The sequence below is a fragment of the Suncus etruscus genome, chromosome 13 (genome assembly GCF_024139225.1).
Source record: "Suncus etruscus isolate mSunEtr1 chromosome 13, mSunEtr1.pri.cur, whole genome shotgun sequence".
Lineage (NCBI taxonomy): Eukaryota > Metazoa > Chordata > Mammalia > Eulipotyphla > Soricidae > Suncus > Suncus etruscus.
Genome location: NC_064860.1, coordinates 84,604,333 through 84,611,399, shown reverse-complemented (window position 1 = coordinate 84,611,399; position 7,067 = coordinate 84,604,333). Strand labels below are relative to the sequence as shown.

At 33.3% G+C, this 7,067-nt stretch overlaps 1 non-coding gene across 1 annotated transcript; it reads right to left on the bottom strand.

Moving 5' to 3' along the window:
- Positions 1 to 3,611: 3,611 nt before the first annotated feature.
- On the bottom strand, positions 3,612 to 3,744 carry LOC126026972 (small nucleolar RNA SNORA51). The gene has a single exon (XR_007502153.1). It is a non-coding gene; the product is annotated as a small nucleolar RNA SNORA51 (small nucleolar RNA).
- Positions 3,745 to 7,067: the final 3,323 nt, after the last annotated feature.

Genomic DNA, 7,067 nt, shown 5'->3' with positions numbered 1-7,067 from the left:
TTCCATTAAGTATTGGTTTATGTCTGCTTTGTTAAATGTCTGACTATATTTATGCGAGTTTCTTCAAGTTCCATTTTTGTTGAGCTTTTTATTATGAATAGGTTCTGGATTCTTTACATACTTTCTCTGCATTTATTGATATGACCATGAACTTTACTTTTATTTTATTGATATAGTACATTTTGTCGATTTGCTTGAATATGTTAAGCCATCCTTTAATCCAAATCTTACTTGGGCCAGTTATATGATGTTTTTTATTCATTGTTGGATTTTAATGGCTAGTATTTTGTTAAGATCTTTGCAACTATATTCCTGAAGGACTTTAGCCTGCAATTTAAAAGTATATGAAACTCTTTCTGTTTCTTAAATTTCTTATAAGAACCTGAAAAGGACTGAAAAATCGTAATCTTTATTTTTTTGAAAAAATTATGAGTGAATTTATATAGGCCAAGAATTTAGTACTGGTAAAAGACTCTTGAGTATGAATTCAATGCACTTAATGACTGTGAGTCTATTCAGAAATTCCAATCATATTGGTTCAATATTGGCAGCTTATAGTTTAAGATTTTATTAATTTCTTTCAGGTTTTCTTGTTTCTTGGCATAAAAATTCTCAAAATAATCTTTGATGATCCTTTTGATTTATGTAGTGTCTGTTGTGATGCCTCCCTTTCATTTATGATTCAATTATTCGGATTCTTTCTCTCTATGAATATTACTACTCATTAATTAAGCTTGTTTCTTTTATTCAAAGAATAACCTCTTGTTTACATTGATGGCTTATTTTCTAGGTTTTATTTCATTAACTTTTACTTTAAATTTTATTATGGCCTTCCTCCTATGTCTCCTTTAATAGTAATTTTCAAATCTCTTAAGCTATATAGTAAAATAATTTAAGTTAGCCCATGTTTTTCATATAAATAGTCCATACAAAGCTATGAACTATTATTTGAATATTGCTTTTGCTGTGTCTTACACATTCTTATTGCTCTATACTTATTCTCATTTGTTTCAAGGAATCTTTTGATTTTCTCTCTACTTTTTTTCAGTAAAAAACGTTTGATTTTCAGGAATTATAGTTATTTCTCCATTTATGGCAAACTTCTCTGCTTTGTCTTCAGATATTATTACAAACTATATATTTTTGAATACCCACAAATGAGTATCTGACTATCTCTCTCCCTCTAACTCATTTTACTCAGCATAAAATTCTCCATATATACCAATGTAGAAGCAATTTCCAAAGCTTATATTACATGTGTAATATAATATTTATTCATCTACGTTTTTTCTTAATCTATTCATCTGTCAGTGGGTAATTGGGTTGTATCCAGATTCTGGCTATTGTGAATATTGCTGCAATGAACAAAGGAATGCAGAAAACTTTTGGGGCCCCTAATATTAATTCCTAGAATTAGTATTGCTGGGTAATATGGGAGCTCAATTTTAATATTTTCAATAATGTCCATATTATAAGATGGATTATTATACAGGTATATATAGATATACACATAAAAATATGTTTTCCCTACTGAGAAACTTACCATTTTTCTCTTAAAGTAGAACTCATTTCCCCCACATCATGTGAAATATTTTCCAGTGTTCTAAATACTTTAGCTCAAAATATAAATGACTGCCTGCCTCATCTTATTAATATTTCAACCATGTAAATTATCTATAACTATGTTATCATTTGACTTTTTCTACTAATTTGTTTGATGTTAATTTGTTTGATTGTAAAATGTCTAGAATCAGAGAAACCCAGAGTGGTTGCAGAATTTGGTGGCAGGGTGATTAATGTCTGCTTGATTAATCTCTGTCAGTTCTCTTAAAATTTTCTAAGTCCAGATATAAGGTTATGTATGATTTTTCATATCTTACATAAAGTTTTGTTTACCACAATTACATTAATGTGTTCGTAATGTCAGGAAGAGTAATTTTAGCACTAAAATGTTGACTCTTCAATGGAAAGCATTTTAAACTTCAGGAGAGATATATTACAAATAGATTATAATAACTTATGTTGATATTTGTTTTTACTCGTTTGAGAGACAATTATTGTTTTAAGGGCTTTGGAGTTGGATTATGCTTGGCAATGCTTAAGGATTTTCTTAGTTCTGTGCTTAGGTACCACTGCTGGCTGTTTTCAAGGGAGCATAGGCGATGCCTTGTTTCTGAGACCTGTCACATGCAAAGCAAGCATTTTAACCAGTGTATATTACTCCACCCTAAAGCAATGAGTTTTATACTTATAGATAATTAAAAAAAACTAAATGTAAGGATAGAAAATAAATTATAAATAAATCAAAGATTATACCTCATTAATTGTTTTTGATCAGGTTAACATTAAAAACCAATTTATGGAACAGAGAGATATTATAGGGTAGTGCATTTGCACACTACCGACCTAACAATAACCTGGGTTCAATTTCCGATATTCCATACGGTCCCCCAAGCAATACATGAGGAATTTCTGAGTGCAGAGCAAGGAGTAACTCCTGAGTGCTGCCTGGTGTAGCTCCAAAACAAAAACAAGTAAAAATTAACTTATAAGCAATGTTTTTCATCTGAAAAATAAAGAAATCACATATTTTCCTGTTACTTCGAAGACCAATGCACTATGATTATACTTTTATAAAAGATCCATTTTAACTATAGTAATTGTCAAAAATATATTTAAGATAAGGTATTATTTTTCAAAATAGACTGAATTTAATGAAAATGGTTTAAAAATTCATTTTACAGGAATTTCTCTTATTGGCACTGCTCAAATAAAGTTATATAGATGAAGGTAAATCAACTACACTTTTGATGAAAGCATATTCTATAAGCATAATTTATTCAGACGTTTGCTAGAAATTTGTCTGAATGCTATACTGAGACATATTTAAAATGATTAATCTTAACTTTTTATTCATATTTTATTTATTCTCATCTGTGGCCAGTAATTATACCTGGTTCTGTACCAATGTAAACTCATAGTTTTATCTGGTGGACTATGTTCAATGTCATGGATTTACTGTGTGGACACATGCAAGATAAGAGTTTAATTACTTATACTACCTCTCAGAAATATCCTATAACATTTTCGCATATTGTTTATTATGCTATAATTAAAATACTATTTTTGAATTTCAAGGAAAAACCAGCAGTTAACATTAAAGTAGATAATTTGTCTTTATTAAGGGGTTTAGTGACTAGAGTTCTATAAGGGAATCATATTTGAAAACAGATTCAGAAATTTTAACTAAAGGAAAATATAGCTACAACCTGATCAATATGAATTGCTTTGGCTTCATTCATCCTTAGTTATAACTTATGTTCATTAATCATTTAAGAAAAACATTGGCATCTTACAAGAATGTTGATTCATATTAGGATGTACAACATTACACGAGTTTCTCGGAGGATTAATAGGTCCATATTTTTTCTCCTGTCAAGTTTTGTAAGCTTAAATTCTAATTTACTTGTAATGGAATCTTTAAAAAAAAATCTGGAACATTTGGAAATTGATAAGATATAGTAAGTAAGAAAAGGTGCCAATTGGATTATGTGTTGCTTCTAATTAACTTTAAAATGTCTCCTCCTTTCCAAAACCATGTTCAACTTTCTTTTTGTCCCCCAATTCACAATACAGACCAGGCAAAGGGCCTGGGTTGAGGTGTATATGGGGTACATTTACTGTACCTCCTCTTTCTATACAGTCAGTGTAAAGAACACAGCCTGAGGTAAGAATTGGGAGGCCTATGTTCAAATTTTACTAAAATTTTCCATTACACAGGGCCAGAGAGACAGCACAGAAGTAGGGTGTTTGCCTTACATGTGGTCAACCCAGGATGGACCTGCATTCAAATCCGGCATCCCATATGGTCCCCCAAACCAGGGCATATATATAAACACACACACACACACACACAGTTGAGAATAAGCCGAGTTTTTTGGCACAAAATTTGTGTCAAAAAAAACCCTAACTCGGTTTATACTCAGATCATACGGGTTATTTTATTCGGTTTGCACACTGACTCAAATGCACATATTCTCCAGTCATCTTCTGCCATCTGTTGGAGGGGGTGATGCTTCAGCAAGTCCAGCTGAAGAGGTAGGCAGCTTATCTGAACTGGATGTCACTGAACTATTTATACCACAATACTCTGCGCTTTGTATGAGACCGATAGCAGTGAGGATGGTATCTTTGAACTCATTGATGACAACAATGTCTATGCTGATACCCTCAACTCAGATACAGCTGAAGCTCTGTGTGGACATAGAGATGAGGAGGAAGAGGAATCCAGTTTTGAAGGATTTTAACCTTTGTGATTTAGCTTCATTACCTGTTAAGGTACGGTTTTCTGCACATTTTTTTCTTTTTTTTTTTTCCTTGGGCCACACCTGGTGGTGCCCAAGGGTTACTCCTGGCTATCTGCTCAGAAATAGCTCCTGGCAGGTACGGGGGCGCATATGGGACTCCAGGATTTAAACCAACCACCTTAATTAGGTCCTCATTCGGCTGCTTAAAGGTAAACACCACTTTGCTAACTCTCCGGCCCCTACTGCACATTTTTTAAAGTTTTAAAGTAATTGTTGCTAGTTTACAATTTATCTTTAGCAATAAATATTGAAAATCATTGAACCTAATGATTTCTCAATTATTGTTATTGTTTTGGCATATATTTTTATTTTTGAAATTTACCAGTGGCTTCCACCTCGGCTTATACTTGTCACTAAGTTCTCCCAATTCTTAGGGTAAAATTAGAAGAATCAGCTTATACTCTGGTCGGCTTATACTCAAGTATGTAGGTATATAGTATACATTTTGTGTTTTTTAATTTTTTATTAAACCATTGTGATTTACTGGGTTTTTCATAGTTGGGTTTCAGAAATTCAATGAATCAGGGCCAATCCCACCACTAGTGTCAACCTTTCTCCACGAATATTCCAAGAACATATTCTATACCATCACTCATTGGCCCCAACCTATCTGTAATAGGCCCATTTAAAGTTTAGAGTTTGTGTCTCTTGATTCCATTATTGTTGCCTTTGGCTTAAATATTTAGTTCTGTCCTTTTTTAATCTCCGCCAATGCACCTGAAATTGCTTGTCTCTAACCCCCATCCATTCATATTTGTATTTCTCCAATCCACTCAATTTCTTTTATTCTCCTTGCTCTACTTTTGGGACAAAGGTTTTTGAGTCAACTCCCCCAATTATTTTTTCTGTGGAGAATGTTCTTTTTACTCAGTCCCTTCTGGTAATACTGAATTTAAATATCATTTTAGTGATGTTTACATCATTTCACTATATATATAAGACTTTCCTTTGTGTCACAAATAGTTAATTTGCCATAGTTTTGTTTCTTCATAGCTTTAGACATGGCTACAAAATTTTAAGAACTAGTAAAAGGCATACTGGAGAATCTTTAAAAAAGCTTAGAGCAGGGCCCGAAGAGATAGCACAGCGGTGTTTGCCTTGCAAGCAGCCGATCCAGGACCAAAGGTGGTTGGTTCGAATCCCTGCATCCCATATGGTCCCCCGTGCCTGCCGGGAGCTATTTCTGAGCAGACAGCAAGGAGTAACCCCTGAGCACCGCTGGGTGTGGCCCAAAAACCAAAAACCAAACAAACAAAAAAAAAACCTTAGCGCAACAAGAACAGAGCATTTAGTCATCAGTGGCCCTTTTATGTGCAAGGTTCACATAACCCATGTAGTCAGCCCACTTTAACAGTCATTTCCATTCTAATTTTTACCCATTATGCATGTTTAATCTTTCTCCCCTTAGACAATTTAATTTTTGTATGTGACAGATAATAACACTCATGTTGACTATTACATACCAGGTGTTTATATCATTACATATATTTTGACAATGACACACAAGGTACATATATTGTCCTGACACACAGAAAAACCAATTAACTATTTTTAGAAGTAAAAAAGGTTTTATTTGGAGGCATGGGAGGGATAGGATAGGAAAGAGAGAGTAAGATGCTTAAGGGAGAGCACATCTCAATATGAGGCATTCTTTATGAAAACTTAAGGATTTAGTATTTAAGTATTATTAGTCATATTTTTAAATTCACACTTAAGGCAAAAATAAAGATAAAATGGCAGGTTTTAGTAAGTATATAAGAGGGTGAATGTGTGTCTGTATATATATAAATGATATATATATAAATATACAAATATATATATATACACACAAATGACCAAATGACCAAAAGGCACATGAAAAAATGCTCCACATAACTAATCATCAGGAGATACAAATCAAAACAACAACGAGGTACCATCTCACACCATAGATACTGACACACATCAAAAAGTACAAGAACAATCCTTGCTGGTGGGATTTGGAGAAAAAGGAATTCTCCCAACTCTGTTGGGAACGCCATCTAGTTCAGCCTTTATGAAAAACAATATGGAGATTCCTCAAAAAACTGTAAATTGATCTCCCATATGATCTAGCTATACCACTCCTAGATATATAAGAAACAGAAAAATAAAATTCAAAAATCCCTTCTTTACACCTATATTAATTTCAGTGATATTTACAATAGCCAGACTCTGTAAACAAACAAGATGCCCTTTAACAGATGAATGGCTACAGAAACTATCATACAGATACACAATGAAATATTATGCAGCCATCAAGAGAGATGAAGTTATGGAATTTTCCTATATATGGATATACATGGAATCTATTATGCTGAGTGAAATAAGTCAGAGGGAGAGAGATATACACAGAATAGTCTCACTCATCTATGGATTTTAAGAAAAACAAAAGACATTATTTAATAACACCCAGACACAATAGAAATGAGGACTGCAAGAACCAGCTCACAATATGAAGCTCACCACAAAGAGTGGTGAGTGCTGTTAGGGAAATAACTATACTCACAACTATCATGACAATCTTAGTGAGTGAGAGAATTAGAATGCCTTTCTTGAATACAGGCAGAGGTTGGGAAGGACGGATGGGGGGCAATGGTGGTGCGAATATTGCACTGATGAAAGGAGGTGTTCTATTAGGTCTGAAACCCAACTACAATCATGCTTATAATCATGGTGCTT